The sequence below is a fragment of the Chlamydotis macqueenii genome, chromosome 13 (assembly GCF_036417535.1).
Source record: "Chlamydotis macqueenii isolate bChlMac1 chromosome 13, bChlMac1.mat, whole genome shotgun sequence".
In the NCBI taxonomy this organism is placed as follows: Eukaryota; Metazoa; Chordata; class Aves; order Otidiformes; family Otididae; genus Chlamydotis; species Chlamydotis macqueenii.
The window spans coordinates 15,925,971-15,945,963 of NC_141568.1; the positions used below are offsets into that span (position 1 = coordinate 15,925,971).

The 19,993-nt window shown below is 40.5% G+C and overlaps 1 protein-coding gene across 4 annotated transcripts in view; it reads right to left on the bottom strand.

The window, feature by feature from the left end:
* Positions 1 to 19,993, bottom strand: part of NUP93 (nucleoporin 93) — an 82,971-nt gene that overhangs the window by 52,847 nt on the left and 10,131 nt on the right. Inside the window, exon 1 of one of the 4 annotated variants that reach the window (XM_086758480.1) lies at positions 6,645 to 6,673. The exons of the other annotated variants lie outside the window; for them this stretch is intronic. The gene's annotated coding sequence lies outside the window, so the exon portion shown is untranslated. Of the gene's footprint in view, positions 1 to 6,644; positions 6,674 to 19,993 lie in introns of those variants that run through there. 4 annotated transcript variants of the gene reach the window in all.

A 19,993-nucleotide genomic window follows, 5' to 3' on the forward strand; every position in this document is an offset into this window, starting at 1 on the left:
CAGAGGCTGCCTCAGAAAAGTATTAAAAGGACAAAGTGACTTCCAAATAGAGGTCTCTAGTTCAAACACAAACTAGATCAGTAGTGGCCAAGACTAAAATAATCTAAAGACTGATTAGTGGTTTAGACAAAAATGTGTTATTAATCTTCCTTCAGCTCTTGCTACACAAGCACCCATATTGCAAGTTCACTGCAGAAAGTAACACTGAATTTATGTTCTGTCCTGGCCCCCCAGGAGCAGCCAGGGCTCCGGTGGGTACCCAGAGAGACATGTCTGTCACCACAGAAGCATAAAGGCTGTGCTGCTCCGTTTGCTCAAAATGGGGAAGTTATTTCTTCCAGCTATGATTCTACCTTAGTGTGCTCACCTGTTTGTTGCTGGATATATACAATCAGCTACTGCACTTAGAGACATCCACTTAGCATTTACCAACAAGCGTAACGATCACACTGCAGGTTTCAAGAGCATTATTTGGTCAGTGAACTTTCTTGTAAAATTACTTTGCTGATTCATTAACTCATGTAACTTACATGTTCATGAAAAACAGACCCACCAAATATCATTTATTCTTCTCCCCCCCACTGATCAGAGGAGACTCCAGTTGTCACTAGAGATCTTGCTGCACTGCAGGCTCAGACGTGCACATTGTAAGATGCCTTACTGCAGAAGATCCTTCTGCACGCAAAGAGGGCAGACAGGATATCAAACATACATTTCACTAATGAAAAGTGCTAAACACAACGTTTAGCACTCAGGAGGCACATCCAGTAATACGGCTGCTTTAACTCTGGTCACCAAGCAAAACTTAGGTGTCTCCCACCCGTCTTCACAGGGAAGCGTAGCTCTACTACTGCACTGTGCTGTATAATAGAGACATCCAGGGAAGCAGCTTCCTTCCCACTGTTACTGGGCACAATAACACTGGCTGCAGATGTGTTTACTTGGAGTGGGTGAAACCGCTCTCCGCATACTATTCATGAAGCAAACACTTCCTTGCGGACTAGCAGTTCTGGTCACACGGTGAGGATAAATCACACCAATGCATATTTTTATATTAAAATATCACTTGCTATCAATTATGATGTAGCATATTCTTAATGACCCTGAACTAGAGTCTTGCAAGTAGCATTAATTCCTGTGTATATTTCTTGGAAGTAAAGACATGCTGGAGGCAGAGATAAAGAATCTTTCGTTTTCTTTTTAAAGAAAACTTTACTAATATTTGCTCCAAATAAGATGTTCCAGCTGCTGAAGTCTAATACTACCGAAAATGCATTCCCCCTATGGTCCTCCATGATCAGCAAGGGCCTCTCTTGCAAGTCCACGTGTTCTTTCAAAACAGATTCTCTTTGCTATCTAATTTGAGAGCCTCAAGTGTTAAGCATTTGAGGAATGCAATCAAATTCTGCCCCTTCCAGGCCTACTGGGAGACCTATTAATTCACCCTCCTGTAGAGAGGGAGTTTATAATCTCTTGCAATTGCTAGTATCAAAAAAAAGTAGAACAGGGCAACTTAAATTGGCATTGCAATTATTTAAGTCTATAAATAGTTGTTGCCACAGTGTAAATTGAATTGCTGTACAGTAACATCCTTTATTTTCTACCTTTTAAAGTTAAACTCTGATTAACTCAGGTAAACAGGGACCACACCATATGAGAGTCCACGGAAAGTGAATATGAGTGCTTAGAAATTGGGTTGTACTCCACACAAACATGAGCTGAAAATCCAAAGTAGCTTGTTAACGTCTCTCTTTCTCACTTAGTACGAAAGAGAAGAGACTCATTTCCAAATTGCTTTATCATCTGTCACCCAAACTCAAAATATTTAAAATTCATCATAAAATTCCACAGAGCAACCACAGTATAGAAAAAAATCTGAACGTTTTTCTCCAGCATTTTTGTATGTTTTGGAAAAACAGCTGAACAATGATGACAGCTGCCTTTGCACAGAACGATCAGATTTGGCAGACTACTGAAATAGGGGAATGGAGAAGATCAGATGGGTGGGGAAAGAGCACTAAACTCAAAATATTTCATGGCAGAAAAAAAAAAAGTTTGAACACAAATACCAGCACAAGCTTCATTTGGGTAACGACCACTCACATTGGTATTTGCTTCAGAGATGGAGCAACTGCTACTACTTCCCAGTGAGACAAAACTATTTTTTTGGCAAAAGTATCACACTAATTTATTTTAAAAAGGTAGACTCTAACAGGCAACAATCCTACCTTACAAAATCTTATTATTTAATGGAAAGCTGAAACGACAGGAAAGGAACTGCAGCAAGTCTTGGCTACAGGTCTGAGTGAGAAAGATTAAATAACACTCAGGAGAGCAGCCAGAGGGCAAACTCTTGGCTCCTCACCTTTTGTCCAGTGTTTCTCCTCACATTCGGTAGAGCAGAAAGGTATTTAAGTCTCCTTTAATTTCCAGTATTTGTTTCTGTAATGAAGTATTTAGGTTTTGTGTAATTATTGTTCTTCATGGCAGGTTATAACAGACAGCAATATGACCCAAAAGAACCAGACAGCTGAAACTGCCATTTTCCACCAAAACCGTGCTCATGTCACCACCCAAGACCAGAGACATGCATAAACCAAAGTAAGCTTAATTCTTTTTGTTTTGTCAAAGTTTGTGTTTTTATAAAAGCGAGACAGAAGAGGACAGAGAAATGGCAGACAGAAAACTGGAGATGTACCTGAAGGAGCACTGGGTACCTGTTCCAGAGAGCAATTAGAAAGGAAGGGCTTGAGGTAACTGCTGGCTGACTGCAGTGGCAAATAATTCCCAGCAATTAAAGTTTCCACTCCTGTCTATCTTACCAATACAAAAAAAAAGCCACCACTGCAATCAAGACAGCAGCTTTGCACAAATATTGTTCTTGTACAAGAACAACAGCATCAGGCCTTCCATACGTAGCTCTTCAAAACCTGATGCAGTCTTTTCTACAAGCTAGAAAGTGACCCAGTTCGTAGCATGGCCCTGAGACTCGAGCAGAGGGGACCAAGAGGAACATGTACCATTAAAGAGCACAGGGAAGCATCCCTGGGAACTGAGCACAGCACAGATTATTGATGGTGCTGCAGGGGAGAGAGAGCACGCCCTATCCCACAGCTGAGAAAAATTAGAACATGACAACAGGCATATTTTTATGGGCAGTGCTATTAACATGCACCATGCTTGTGAAGCAATACAAACAAACCTTTCCTCTAGGAAGAAACAATGACTAGTTTTAAACTAATAAATTAAAGAGTCAGTAATATTACTCTGCATCCCTGAACAACTGTCAGCAGCTCTGCAAGCACCACGCATCTTAAAAGGCGGAAAATTTTAAGAGGCACAAACCCCAAAACATCAGGATGCCTGCCTGCCTGCCTCCCTCTGTCTTCTTTTCAGCATCTCCTGCTTCAGAGGTTCATTTCAGTTTGTGAAGGTTAACAAATACAAAAACACAAAGAAACTCAAGACTTGCCTATTTGTCTTTTTTTTTTTTTTAAACCCAAACCACATTAGTACTTTTGGATAGCCAAATTGTATTATAAAATGCAGGATTTCAACATTCTGGCACCAAGCCAGCGTTTTAATGGCCATTCAAACACTAACTAAGGAAATGGTTGTGCATTAAGCCTACCAATAAGTCAACAATCAATACTTCAGTATTACAGTAAAAATACAATGCACCCTTTATAACTGCCTCTGGCCTCATCCTTCTTTGTCAAGCTAGCTCAGCTCTTAAAAAAAAAAATAAAAAAATAAAGAGAAGTGTCTTGAAGCAAGAAATGAAGTACACATGATTTTACAACCAAACATTTTTCTTAAAAGCTAGACCTAATTGGTCCTCTAGACTGCACAGATTTTTTTCAGCTGTGTAGTGACAGGGCAGAAAAGTCAGGAATAAAGAGGACAAAAGTTCAGATACAAAATTAATCGAGCAGGTCAATAGGTAAGAGCAGCAAAATAAAGAAACCTCAAACAGCTAAGCCCCAAGCAACTGCAGATTAGGAGCCTGGTTCCAATTTTATCTCCAAAAAGCATCTCAGTCAAAAGAAAACAAAAAAAGGATTGCATCAAAGCATACTAACATTCAGCTTTTAATCCAATTCATAGATTTTAATTGCCTGCAAAGCATCAGTCCTGTATGTCCCCTCTAAACATATTCTATCAGTTTGATCAAATGAAGCCAAAGGCAAGCTCTGCAGAATAAGAGACTTGGACTCTCTCTGGAAAGTGTGAGCATCAGGCAGTATTGCTCTGCTTTAAATTTCGTTAACTCTGGCTTCCCATTCTGAGCCATGGCCATGAAGCCAAGCCACTGCTGTATTTCCGAACAGTGGAAAAAACCCCACAGTTTATGGATGCTTGGAGCAGTTGCGTATGTCTGCAGAAAGGTTCAGGGCAAGCCTGTTTTTCAGGAAGAAATGGTGGCAGTCATTGATCCAATCCTGTGAAACCTGAACATAAAACCAAAAGGACAAAAACAATCAAATTCATCATTTTTATCTCCACAGCCTAGTAAGCTCAGTGCTGAAATGGAACTTCATCATGGAACAGTTAAGCCAGCGTAATAGCTTGGGTAAACAAGCTAACCGAATTCTCCATTTTCTTCTCCGAGTCTGCAAATACACAGAGGGAAACAGAGAATGATTGTTTCAGAAATCCCTCCACAGATCCCTTACGTTTATTTGCTAAAATTATCTTGCATCCCTGAGGTTTCAGTTACAAACAAGCGCACAGCAAGGCTGGGAATTTAGAAAGACTTTTTGCTCCTGTTTTGAAGTCAGGGCACCTGCACCTTGAGGCTGAGCTCTCCAAAAGCCCAACGATGGAAGCCTAGCAGCCAAGGAACAGACGACAATTCCTTGTAGACCTCAGAGCAACTCATGGGTGCATGACGCAAGCTCAGCAGCTGGGTACACGTCCAGCAATAGGCTAGGCCAGACCTCTGATCATTGGGTTTTGCTACCTCATCTCTCTCTACAATCAGACACATCCTAAATAATCCATCTCAAGAGTCACCACACTACAAAATACTGCTGCATAAAATTATTATATTGGGTAGCAAGCAGAAGTTGTCTTGACTCAGGCTTTAGCCTATGACTCTAATCAACCAACAGTTTAATCAAAGGATTTTTGCAGGACCACAGTTCCAGCTCAGGGCAGTAACTAACAGCAGTCTTAGTATACTTCCAGCTCACAGAAGCTGGAGATCTCCAGCCCAGACTGGTGACAACCACCACAGGCATCTTTACGATGAAAGGGTGGTTTCAGTAGAGCTGGTAATGGACAGGCGTTGGCAGCACAGCTTCAGTTTCTTGTTTCAGGTGGGGAAAGGAGCTCTGCCGACAGTCACCGTACCACAAGGCTAGCCAAGGGCTGCGCTTCTCAGCACTGATAAACCAGGAAACTACTGATGGAGAGAAACCACCTTATTTTTCACAAGGTCTGGTATGTGAGGGAGGACAGGTGGAGGCCAGTTAAATGCTGTCGAATACAGATCAGGACTGTCAACAATAAAGAAGTCTGAGGAAACAGTAAAAAGGAAAACATCCATCTAAGCATCCACTACAGTATCTCACAAGCCAGTGTGAGCCAGTGGTAAATGCAACTTTTATTTCTCAGGTGAAGGAACTGACGCATGGAAAGGCATTTCTTGAACTCAAAGTAGAGCATGAAAATCATGACAAAAATTGGATCAAAATCCAGCTTTCCCAATTCCCTGCACTGAAAAACAGCTGCCACAGAAGGCTGTTTTCTAAGTAAATATACCCATCATGGGGTGCCAGTCAGGCAGGGATCCAAAAATTCAAGGGTCAGGCGCTATTCAATATTTGAATCAGTGCAATAAAACACTGTATAAATATTTAAACTGGCACTCCTGCTCCAAAATACTCTTGGAACACATTTCAGTCGCCTGCTTTCAAAGTTTATAACAGACATTCCCTTCTTCCTTCTGTCCTGTGGAACCTCTGATAAAACCCCGTTCCCTGCTTGTCCGCAGCACATCTGTCAGCAGTTTGCTGTTTTGTTTTGAATGTGCTGCTTTCAGTCAGCAAGGACAAATGGATAAATCTAAAGTGCTGAAATCCTATATCCTTTGCTCTTTGAGGCCTTGTTTCCAAATTCCCCCAACAACAACAAAAACCCAGAAAGAACAAAAAAAAAAAAAAACAAAAAAAACACCACCACCCCACACCAAAACTCCAGAACACTCTCCATTTTTATATCTCAGTTATAACCTCTGGCTTCAAAGGCTAAAGCTTGGGCTCCATTTTAGCTGTTCTTATGATGTGTGCTATAAAACAACATAAGACAATTTGTTGTTAGACACTTCCAAACTATGAAGGACACATAATATTTGCTTAGATCTGAATATCTGACTTCTCAAGAAGTCAAAGCACAGTGACGAATGCATTTTGGTATTCCATGTGCAACTGAATCTCTTAATTGTTTTAGCTTGACACAGAAAAAACACCAGTCATTGATATAAGTCATGATTATGAGACTGTAGGGCAACATTTTCCTATTTTTAATAATCATTACTTGTGCCACCCTGCCCAGTCTCTACTTTTAAACTATGAACAGTGAGATAGAAGTTGCTGTAAACAGAGGCAAAAGTTATGCAGATGCGCTCTGCCAAGACCCACCTGGTTGCACACTGACAATTCAATCCATTCCTGAGATCACTCAATTCCAGTCCTGCAATCTCCCCAGTTACACTCAATACTGGTTAGCAGAACCTGCTCCTATTTCAGCCTTCATTTCCCTGTGCTTCTATATCCTAGGCCTGTCAGTGTAATTGTGCTCCAAAACAGCTGAAGATTCTCTTGAAAATAAAGTTTAAAACTCTGTTAAAAGATATTTCAATAACACCTACATTCTAAGATCACTAAGTTTTTTCATAATAAACATGTCTAACTACTGTCCACAGAAATGTGATATAACATCTGATATCTGCAGAGTTTTGTTTCTCCTACTGGTAGCAATACCTTGTTCAGCAGATGTTCCTAATAGCACCTATCCAAGTCCCTCAAGAGATAAATAGTAAAAACAAACAAACAAAAACCCCAAACCAAACCCAAAAACCAAGGAACGAAAGATAGCTCTTCCTTAGCAGTTTTATTTTTGCTGGGCTACCAGAAGTAACAAGCATTCAAATCTTTGTTATGAATGCAAAAGGAAGCTCTAATGATTCCGTAGAGAAGATTACTCAGTCAGAATGTCTCATGGTGTATCGAAAGGCACTGCTTTCATACAAACACTTTGAAGGGTAGCGCAGTACTTGCATCATTTACACTCATGATGGCCCTGGAAAAGTCCAAAGCAATGAGCTGTGAGACTGTCAGTCTGAGTAAAAAGGATTTAGACTGCGAAGCTGTGCCCATCAACGACAGTTAAATTTATTAGTACACTGCACTGCTTTCACAAATAGTACTAGAAAGGGCAGTACTTCAGCCTTCCAAATCTGGCGCTTTTCAGTGCCACCAGCCTTACTCTAAGCAGCATTACTGTGTGACCACGTGGAGGCCTCTCCATCAGAGGAAGAGGTTGCCACTCCTGGTGCTGACACGGTGTCACTCCTGATTTGTTCTGAAAGCTGTAAGTTGATTTTTTAAGATAATTAGTCAATTTTACATAGCAAGGCCAGTGATCTGGTGCTATAACTGCAGCAACAGGTTGTTTCAAAATGGGAAAAACCTGGAGTAAAATAGATCAATAAGCTTGGAATTATGTTTAAACTCTGAGGTCCTACCTACCCTGCCCAAGAACAAAAACATGCAGGAATTTACATATTTAACAGAACTCCTCAGCTTCTCAAAGAAGTGCATTAACTACACATTCAGCTTATAAAAGTAAATTGCAACATTTGCTTAAAAATAAACTGTGAAAGAAATGAAAAGCCCTTTTCTTTACTCACACATGACAATGATTCAATTTCACTGTCTACTGCATGCATTTTGTATAGGGCAGACAGGTACCGGATACCGGTCATGACAGTTTTCAATTTATCACTCTGGAACTTCAGTTAGAAAAGGATTAAATCAAGCAAGGCACTGCCTTTGACACTAGAAAGAGCACCTCACTACTGTGAAGGCACAGTCTGCCTGGCTATTGATGGTCTCCAGTGGCACCTACAACCAGATTGTAACTCTTGCACCATGTGCAGTGCAAAAGTGAGCCTCTGCCTGTTCAACTTAAAGTCAATTAAACAGCATATAAAATAGTGCCAGTAAAAGCCATTTCCATTAGAAGTGGTGGCCATCTTTCTCCTCCTTCAGCATCCGACTCTTTCTAATTTTGAATTTTCCATGTTAAGGTTCATATAAAATATCAGAGAAAAAAAATGTTTTAAAAAACCAGTTAAACACTTGCTCCTACAAACTGAGATACATGTGGCCATGGACCATACAAAGAACGTCTTCTGCACAGTATCTTCATGTAACGAGTATGGGCTTCAGAGGAAAATGGGAAAAGCTTACACCGCTGTCTTTGGTGTGAGATGGCCATAACCATCCAGCATGCTTGCAACAAGACAAACACTGGATTTGCATATCCCAGTACCAAGGTGCGTTCTTTCCTGTAGATGACAACAACCAAGGGTGCTAAAGGCAAAAGGATCCATGTCAAAGGTCTGCATAAAATAAATGAAGTTAGAAACTCCTCTGAGGTGGCAAGATGAACCTTCTCTGGGTCCACAGGGGCACTTCCCACACGCAACATGTTCTGCTGAGCCGTCTCTGCAACAACATGAGTCTTTAAATTGTGCTTCCCACCTTCCCCTCGGAATACGCGCTTTCAAGCAACATTTGTTGCCAAGATGCATTGCTAATACAGAATATATTGGCTGGAAATTAGTATTTTATCTCAGAGAGAAAGTGTTACAGGCACTTCTTAAAAGGCAATGAAGGCAAAAGAATTTGAGGAAGAAATCTGGTGAGACAAACAGAGCAAACCTATAAGCAACAGAAGACAGATCTATCGAGACCAATGACTGAATCCTGCCCTTTAAGACAGACTGCAGATTCAATCCCCTGATGCTCATTTTACTGCTGGAAAGAGATCTGTTCTTCTATTCTGCTGCAAAACAATATTATTTCCCCACAAAGCTTAGCTTTGGGTATTTATCATAGGGATAACTTCTGACTGAAAAGCAAGACTTGCTTCTGCTGCCTTTGACAGCTTTCAAATGTCATAGCTTAACACACCTGACATGCTGGAGGGATTCCTCTGGAAGAAAATGCAAAAGGCTTGGACAAAGCAAGGAAAAAGGAAACAAGCACGGTAACACATAGGAAAGAATAAAAGGAGTTAACTATTTTGCCACAGTGACTAACAGGAATATAACTGAGTGATAAGTTACAGATCAAGTCTTAGTCAAAGTTTTTCCATGACTACTTGATAGCAATCCTTTCCCAGCTCAGCTCCCACCTGTCCCAGCAACAAGCCAGAGGAGGTGGGCACCTTGAGTGCCTATTCACGTAATTCACTAAATCATAAGCTTGTTAAAAACAGAAACTGTTGAGAAGACACAAAGTTTTTCCTCAGAAAAGGAAAAAAAAAATATCAGGAGGACATTAGAAAAAATAGCAAATAAGGCATCTAAGGGTACAAAACCACAGACAAACAACAAAACATTTACCACAGCACATTAACTACAATTATGTACAGCACTATCACGCACTTCATCCTACAGGCAAATATGAAGCCAAAACATTAACCTCAAGTCAAAGAGCAAAACAAAAATAAGAGAAGCAATATTGATTCACTGTATCTTTTGAGTAATCAAGCTTCTTACCATTAGAAATGAGCTGCAAATTTCCTGGATAAGCCATCTTTAACGTTGGAAAAATTAAATCAAGCTAGACAGGGACTAAGAAGAGAAACGTAGCAGGGTTTGCTCCATGAGAAGAAACAGAGTACAGCGTCCAGATGTGCATTTTCGCAGCAAGGTGGATCTTTGCATTCAGCTTCCACCATTTAGCTTTCACTAGGACCTCAAGATGGGCATGGTCTCTTTTAGTTGAGACAATGGTGGGTCTTTTGACTACTGAATTAGTGCTTATTTCAGATTCGTTAAAGTCTTTAGGTTTTTGTATGTACTTAACAGAATAAGAGGATTTAAACATGCTACTTTCTGTTACAAGCCTTGGGGCAGGAGAGGAAAAAAAAATAACAAATGTTTCAGAGTTACTATAAGGGAACAGCAGGCAAAATCAATTACTGCTGAGAGGGCGGAGATAACATGAAGGTTCCCACTCATCTATTTGAGATGTGGGGGATTTTTTCTCTCCCCTCTCTGTTCCCTCCCCTACTTCTATTCAGAAATGTCTTTTCTCATACATTAGAACCTGGCCTGTAGAATCCTACTGGCTTGCAAACACATTTGGAGATAAGGATTTGTCATGATACTGTACGGTATCCCCACGTGTGCACTCCCACTTATCTGAGATTAAAATCGAATCCTTCACAGATTGCTCCTTCTGCCTTTCACACTGAATTTGGCTACACAGAACCTGATTATCAGAGAAACCAAACAATGACATGGCTTTATCAAGAACACCGTGTAAGCTGGACAGCCACTCAAAAGAAAACCGGCAGGACAGATTTGGGGAATTAGCAAAAGCATGTATACCCTCTCACGTGACGTGAGATGAGAACACTTTCAGGATGGATAACATTAAAAAGGAATCAAATAAGAGCTGGTACTTTAAAAGTCTGTGAAATAAATTATCTAGAAAGGGCAGATCCAGAAATCCAGTCCATACAGGTCTGAACAACAAGGAAAGGATGTCTGTCTAAATGATGCCAAGCTCAAAACCAATAAAAGGAAATAAATTTTAACACAAACTGTAATTGAATTGTGGAGCTTACTACCACAGGAAGATGGCAAGGCCAAAAACATAATGGGATTAAAAACTGACTCAGTATGTATATGGATATTGACAACATCTAGAGCTGTGTTTAACAATAAAATTGTGGAAAGAATTTTTATCCCACATGCTTCAGGGTTTTAACCAATCTCTAACCACTAGAGAAGAGGGTGAAGTCTAATAAAGCAAGCAGATATCCCCATGAACATCTCTGTCAGTGTTTCTCCTCTGAATTATCTCATGCTGGTCATAAGCACATAAAGGCAACTGAATAGATGTGTCCCAAATCCGATCTAATAAATCAACAATGACAAGTTCTGTTTCAGCTAATCCCACATCTCCAATTCAAGTCTAGGACTGCCAATTGAACCGTTCGAAAAGGTTTAAAAGCTGCTGAAATTGAAATTAAGCACCAACGTGTTTACCACAGTCTTTCCTCATTCACCAGCTTCTGAAAAGCACTCACAGAACACTGGCAAGCTTTCCCTTTGCTCCCTCAAAAATACCACAAATCAGAAAACCTCTCTCCCCTTCCCCACCTCCACTCCACAACAAACACGGAAGATAGCACATAACCCAGAAGTCGGTGCTTTGACAGTACAGTCCACAGAGACTTGCACTGCAGTCACAAAAGCTGGCAACACGCAATTTTATTCTATATAAAGTTATTTTAAAACTCAGTGTCTCCAAGCTCTCAAGCCATTTTTACCAAGCAACAATTAAGCATGCTGTTCCAATTAAATTAAAAGGTAATCTGCTAGCTGTAGCTCAAAACGCTGCATAAGCGGATCCTTTCTGGCAGAAGCACCATGCACCCTGCATGCTTGCTGGGATACAAATAATGGAATGGTATAGAAAATTTCCAGCTCGCCTCCCTAAGCTTCTTTTGATCATTTCCATGCACACAGAAAAACAAGACGAAACGTTTTGCAACAATCGCTTTTTGTTTAAACGGAAGTTTAATGATTTAGCTCAAAGTAAGTAAATAACCCTCTTGCACCCAAAATACTGTCAGAGCACAGACCCCAGTAAAGAGTGGGGAGGAGGTAATAAATGGATCCAAAGTATGAAAGCAAAGGGAGTAAGACAAAAAATATGAGAGTGGAAGAAAGATGAAAAATAAAGGACAGGAAGGAAAACAGAAAAGAGGCAGCGAGAACAGAAGTTGTGCCAAAAATCTAAATGAGTGAAGCAAATGCATGTGTCCTTAGTTCCACCTCAAAAGGCTGCAACTTTCTTTCAGGAGTGTATCTTGGCAGGAATAAGAATTCATTTTGACTTCAAAAAGGGAAGTTAAAAAACATACATATACACAACCCAAACACTTCTGCAAACTGCCAAATTTTCAGGCTGCTGTTTTGCATGGGGAAGCTTAAGTACATCCACAGTACAATGCCCAGGGACTGGTAAACAGTTTACACACTTATTAGTGAGAGACTATTTTAAACGAAAGCTTGATAATGCCTAGGATTAAGATTTTGGATGTGGAGTCAAACTGACTAATTACCATAGCAGAGAGGAGGGCATGCACAACAATATACCTGCAGCCTTTCCCAGACTGATGAATTACAGAAATGGCTTGGTAATAAACCCCAGTGGAATTCATCAGTGGAGTAACACTTTCAAGAGGACTGAGTAAATTAGGGGGGCTTGAAAGGAGGGGAGGGAGTCAAGAGCTGCAGCAGCTGCTGGTTTTCCTAATAGATTTGATGAACAGCCTTGCTGGCAAGAAAGTGTCCAGGGTTTTATGCTGTTTGTGATCACAGGAGTACAGTGAGACAGCCTGGCCTGCTCATGTTACAAACTCCCCTTGTGAAAGAGTGATTTGGTTTGTACAGCTCAAAGCACCATGAGGGATTAGTTGAGAAAGATGCTCAAGACAATGCTTAAGTCGTAAAGACACCAGCAAAAACCCCTGCAAAAACAACAGTTTAGGAGAAAGGTAACAAACCCACCCCTCTTTGTATAGGTCAGCTCCAAGCCACACTGTCCCATTTCAAAACAGTTTACTGAAGATCAGAATTCTTTTCTTCCTATTGCAGTTGGGAAATTTTCTTTATTTCTGCCTTTTAGGAGTATGAACTGAAAAGTCATACTGACTTAAATAGGTAAGTGTTCATTTTTCAGCCCCAAACCTATAGCCTTAAATCCATTAACCCACCGCAACACTGGGACTTAAAGCTTCCGCCATCTGTGAAAAGTCCCTGCAGTGAGACCTCTGCATGGCTACGAGCAGGGCTTCCCAAAGCCCAGTGTCTCTGTTTCCAATTTCCACAGAGGCACTAGAAGGACGTACCATGGTCCACTCAGGAAAGAACCTGACTACCTCAAAAATAAATACATTAAAAAGAAAAAATAGAAAAACCAAAACCTTCACACTCCCAACTGTGGTCTTATCCTGTTACTATCCAAAACGCTGTCAATATTTTAGAAACTTAATTTACCTTCTTGTTAATTTTTCACATTTCCCTAAATGGAACAAGGATGAGCTGAGTTCACTTCTGTGTGCTGTTAAATTCCAGCACAGCCCTGCAGATCTGTTATTTCAGAGCTATAACCAAGGTACTGGAAATCTCCGAATCCTCTCCCATAAAGTCTGTGCTTTCTTCATAATGGTTTCAAAATTGATGGAAATGTCAATATTTTACAAAACAAAATGGAGTAGAGCTTTGCAAGAGCTGCACTTGAGCCTCAAATAAATAAATAAACCCATCTCTTTAGCCCAAGTAATTGTTCTATCACATGATACCTGGAGGTGGCAAATTGCCAGGTTGCAAGAATTTGCATCATTGTTTCTTCTCACCATTCTTATAGCCACAGAGATGAAACCATTCTACTAAATTCTTCCAGCACCACGAAGGCACTAATTCCAACAGTTCATTTGCACATGCTGAGCACACGCTGTCTAGGTCAGCAGTCAATACAAGACCTCAGCAAGCACTAAATTAACGCGACGGCGTGATGTTAAGAGGTACCGTGTTGCCAGAAGTGCTGTCCTCCTGGTAAGATGCACAGATCCTGAAAGTCATTAACGATCCCACAATACTACTTGCAATAGTAACACTGGTCCAAGCAGGGTCTTGGTGAAATTCTGACTCAGATAATGACATCCCATCAGCTGAGGCTTCGTCTAGAGTTTCGGCTACGAGTGGCATTTTAAAGGGTCCTGCAATGCTACTGAGACACACGTCTACACCTCAGCACAGTAGAGGCTGCAGTTTGGATCCCCAAACTGCCTTTTGTATCATATTTGCCCCTTCAGGGGGGTACAAGTTAACATTCAATTAGGAACTGGAACAATTTTCAAAGAACAAAACTACACAGCATAAGGAAAGAAGGGGAGGGGGGAACCAAGTAAAGTGTTACGACTCAAAATTGGGTCTCTGTTTTAAGATGTTTACGATAGACACTTCAAAGATGTTTATTAAAAGTCTACAGTCGTACCTATTTGAGATGCAAAGAACATATCTGGATTAGGCAGGCAGGAAATATAAAGTGTGCCAGGACACAGCAGAATTTAAATAGATCAATAAACATAGCTACTAGAACAAGAGTTCTCAATTTTTCTGTCTCATGACCTTGTATTAGCATAAAGTTTTGAAGTGTCCCTTTCATACTCTCTTGTTTACCCATGATGAAAGGAAAGGCAGAGCATGTCACTTCTCTCCCAGTTCCTGACCCCTGAGGGTTAGGAATCCATGATCGGAACCATGATGAACTGGAAGATCACCACATAATTACTCCGGATAGCATGCAACCAAGCAAAGAAAAGAAATTTGAAATAATTCAGTATCACAGCATTTATGGAGTGACTATAATCTGGTCAACTAACAGAACACCATAGAGTATTCTACATTAAACATGCCATGGTTGGGGTTTTTGGGGGGGTGCACTTGTTTGTTTTTAAGGTTAATACGGTCAGGGTAATTTAAAACTGCACTACTAGATCATGCCACTAAAGCAGTAACAAGAACTAGAGAAAACTGCTGCTCAGATGTAAACTACATGTGTGAGAGAAAAATAAAACACAAAAACCCCAAATACATTCACAATGTTTTGAGCTTCTCTTCCCCCACTTCCCCCAACTTTTTAATACAGTACTATTCACTCACCTGTCTGATGCCAAAAGGAGCTTTTTGGGTTTTTTGGTTTTGTTTGTTTTTAACTAAAAAAAAAAACCCAAAATAAAAACCTTACAACAAAAACCCCACGCTGGCTACGAAATAGAAAAGTCTGCACTCTTCAACCCCAGTCACACCCCAGTCTATGCACACCTTGGCATTTCCCAGGGCATTCTTTGACCAGCACAGGCCTTGGGAGGCTTGGGGCCAGCCTGTTCATTCGGAGGGGCCCTGGGAGACCGCTCAGTGTCAGGAAGGTGGCAGACAGGCCACCGAATCCCCCGCTGCCTCGCCAAGGCTGCGTGCTGCAGAAGCCCTTGCAAATCTCATCACTGGGCAGAGAGCCACAGACAGGCTGCAGCTATCCTTCAGAGGTTTATGTAAAATTGTTACACATTACCTACAGGAAGGGAGACACGCAAACACATTGGAGACGAGGAAGTTTCTGTAATTTATATTTCTAAGGTCCACATCCTTAAGTCCATTTATTGCATGTCAAAATACTCATTCATTCCATATCACTGCATTCTTCAATTGTGTTAAATGTGGCCAGAGGCAGTTTTAATTACCAGGATATTTATATTCTTGATTTACATGCCTAAATGTATATATTAAGGATCAAATTCTAAATTAAATCAGTGAGAATCTAGGCAAGATAGCATGCACTAGTAATGGGAGGAAAAAAAAATACTTCTAAGAACTTTTGTAGAGAGGTATTTTTGGAGTATAAGATTTCTACAGCTTTTGAAGAATTCACAACTATAACCACAAACAATATTTTTCATTTGGATTGCAGCAACACCAAGAAACCAACAGCTAACAACCAACCCTAAAAAACCCAAGGTAGAAGGTCGTCCTCTTGCATTCACTGTCCTGGGTCTGCAATGGTTAAAAGGTCCCCACAGCTGTGCTGGCATCATCGATTAGGGTGAATAAGGAAGCTACAGAAAAATAAAGCCACCTTAATTTCAAGCTCCATTAGAACTGAAGGACTTGTGGGGGGAGAAATCAATGTTTGGCAAATGGGAACGGACAAAATCTGCAAAAGGAAAAATGCATTTTCAGGCTAAGCTAATGCAGACAATGGATGGTGAACAGCACTTGAGGTTGCCCCTTTAAGGTTGTGTCAGCATTTCCATTTATAAACTCTGATTTTAGTCACACTCCAGTAGATTACCACAGGCTTTGGTATGATTCTAGCAGATACCACAAAGTACATCACAAATGGTAATATAAAATAGCAGTAAGAGCTCCCTGGTTGAATAATGCACCCTTTCAGTACCTGATGTCAGAGTAAGCGTTTTTAAATTCTGAGTCATAGGCACATACACACACACAAACAGAACATACAGTGCTGGGGCGAGCATCCTGGGACCAGATTGTACCGACACTAAAACAGAAGTCAAAGCTGCCTTTGATGCAAAGCCTGTTTACGGTACTCTGAAAAACTTGAAAGTATCCCAGATACTTAATTTCAGTCTGCCTCATTTGCCACTTGGACAGATTTCAGTCTAACCTTCTGCCCTCATTTAGATAAAAGCTCTTATTGCTGTGTCTGGACCTCCAAAGAGCTACTCAGTCAATACTCTGAACATCCACACCCAGAAATCAAAACCAAACCCTGGTACGCAACCTTTAATTTCAGTTCTGCCTAGATCAGAAGGTCAAGGTGAAACTGTCGTACAAATGGATAATTCAACAAAATGTTCCTTCAGTGTAATGGACCAGGACTTCACCGCAAACTTTCTAAGCAGACAAGCAATGTATGCAAGGAGAGCTCGTGTTTGCTTCTAGTATTTATTTCACAGATCTGCAAAGAGCTGGACCAAGCCTTAAAAAAGTGAGAGCAACACCATTTCTTAAAATTACCACCATGCCTTTGGGCTTAGACATTTCAAAACAAGCATACAGGGAGTATAAATCTAGTATCAAGCCATCGTGACACGTCCAAAACACAAAACACACAGAAAAAGCATAACATATACTGTAATCAGTCAAGAAATCTTGCTAGGTATGAAGCAGGCCTTGGGGTACCTACCAGGTATCCCAAACAAGTCCACTAGAGCAGCACTGAACCTCTCTGACATCCGCACATAAACCAGACAGCACACGTGCAAGAGTCAAGTCCCAGCAAACACATTACAATAGCGCAACCTTCCCATATTCTCGTAATTATTCCTCCTCAGGCTGCCATTACTGGGACCTGAGAGAGGTCTGCTATGACAGTGCTCACTAGAAGAGGACATCTTAGTTTGTACCTTTGGAAGTGTGAAGACAGACTTTTCTGAGCAGAATGTCAATATTAAGCTTATACACGTATCTTATCTTTGAGATACCAGCTTGAGTGATCAACCCTTACCTGGGATTTTTAAAAGCCACAAAGAAACAAACAAACAAAAAAACTAACCACACATATATCTGCTAAATATGGCATCAAGAATCATCTGACTATCATATTCAACTCCAAAAAGATTTTGCCAAAATAGGGCTTTTTGACAATTTAGAAAATCTCCATCTTTATAAACTCTTGGCATAGGAATTGTTATGAACTGGATTTGCTGTGAGAAGTGTTGGTTGTGATCCATGCAGTTTAAGAACACAATCTTTGAAACGAGAGAGGGAAAATACAAATTCCTATAATTTAATGGCAAGCCTACAATCTTTTTCATAATCTTCCCGGCCTACTGCTCTAGTGGGAGACATTTCCTGGACTTACAACCCTTTTATGTGCAAGCAATCTACATTTTACAACTGATAAATAATTCAGATAATTAATTGAGCTGCAATTTGGTGCACTTCTTTTTAGTCAGCACTATAGAGCACCATTTAAAAGAGGTTCTGTACAGAAAGACCCTCTTGCTTGTTAACCCAAGCTGAGGCTTCTACTAAGGTGAATTCCTATATTGTCTTAACACTTTCTGAATGTCTCACATCAGCATCCTGGGATTTCATGCGCTAGGATACTCCCCTCTGATTTTTCTTGCTGTGTTTTACTTTCTATGTAAGAAACGGGATATTTCCTGAAATTCTCCTTCTGCAGTGCTGAGTGCCATCAGCTGAGAGATTAGATTCTAGCGTATCTCTCTATGCTGCCCACATACAGGCTGCTAGAATAGACCGCAACACAAGAAGCAACAGAGACAATAAATAAATACTCTAGGTAAGAAAGCTGGAGAAGCTTAAGCAAACCATCAGAGAAATCACTGGATGCAAAGGAGCGATGTGGGAGCACACGGCAGGAAGTCTAAGGAGTATTTTCAGTCTGTAAGAGCTTTGATAGAAGTTAAAAGTCAGCAGAAACCTAAAATTCATACAATAACGATGTAATCATATTTGTAACCTTTGCATAACTGCAACAGTCAGCAAAGGCTATGCTTTAGGTCTGTGCCTCTGGCACAAGTGCCCACATTCACCTCCAGATGCACCATCTCCTCCTGCGCCCTGGTGTACACGGGCTGTACCAACGCAGTCCCCCTGCAGCTTCACAGGGAGGAAGGGCACACAGACTTGCAGTTTCAGGTGCTTCCCTGAAAAAAGGTTCAGCCTCTTAATCAAATAATGCTGTAAAGTATTTCCAAACTAATAACAATACCTGCTCAAACTGTAGCTTGAGGGACACCACACATACAAGAATAATTAAAGTGTTAAAGAATCTAGAAACGACAAGTAAGTTTCAGACAGGATTTAAGCTAAATAAATTTGCTGCAAACTGCACAGGCTTGTGAGTATGTGTGTTGAGCACCAGGAAAAGATGGGACTAAGAAAGGACAGCTGAGCCTACAATACTGATGATAAACTGTAGACCAAGCTCATTAAGTATTTGGGAAGAAGTTGTTGGTTTTAAAAAAAAAAAAAAAAAAAAAAAAAAAAAAAAAGAAAAGAAAAGAGTAATGGTAATGCTAGCAAGTGCAGGCTGCAGGCTTGATACAGAAGAGCCCTTCCCAGTACACAGAATTAAAGCCTACCAGTATGTCTGTGTAAACACTGAGTAACAGCAGAGCAATGGTCAAGTCCTGCGAAATGAACCAGATCCCTTCCTTGCATCACTCTGCACACTGCCTTCCAGAACGCAATGAGAGCAACTTATGGAGGGGGAATGCTACACAGAGTAAAGGGAGAGCTACATCTGCCCCGAAATAAACACAAGCCTGAAGAAGCCTTATGAAACTAATTAGCTAGGAAGAATGAAAATAAATCCCAACAATCATCAGAAGGTATAAGTAACATAGGAAGAAGCTTTTGTAGCCCGTCTTTATCTAAAGCATCAAATAATTTTGAGATTTACTTGGTTAACAGGGCCAGTTAGAGGATAATCAGCAGCGTATAACATTAAGGTCCTCTTGTGTAACTAACAAAAAAATTTAATAAAAAATGCTCTGAAAGGACAAGATCCTGTGTTGATGACTGCATACCAGGACCTACAGATGAGTACAGACTTGGTCAAATTCTAAGGCAGTTACTTTCAGGTAACAGACCATAGTCAACATCAGCCAGACAGCTTGAGGTTTGACTGCAAATATCCTCAGACAGAGCAGAGCATGAGATTCTGCAAAACAACATAAAAATCCTTGCACCTGTTAAGTGCAAACCAAACAGGGACAAAACATTCCAAAAAGACACTTTACTCATGTGCCTGCAAGATGATCTAAAACAGAGCACCTTGCCATGCTTCCCACTCCAAATGGGTTTTAGCTAATTTTCTATGAAGGTTTTCTGCACATAACCTGCAAAAAAAATTAAACATTCAAAGCACACATGTATTAGCCCTCAGACATGAGTAGTTAGATTAAAATTAAAGTGATCACTGATTAAATCACCAGTGTTAATCATGATTCAAAACAGCAAGCAAGGAACTTTGATTTAAATTATTGATTTTAATCTTGTTTTTCATTTGTACGTTTTTAGCTGTTTTCCTGAAGGAAGGGCTGAATCTCATTGGCTGATTTGGCCATTTAAACACATTGATTTGCTATTAACCACTGTTTTTATGCTAAATTTGAAGCT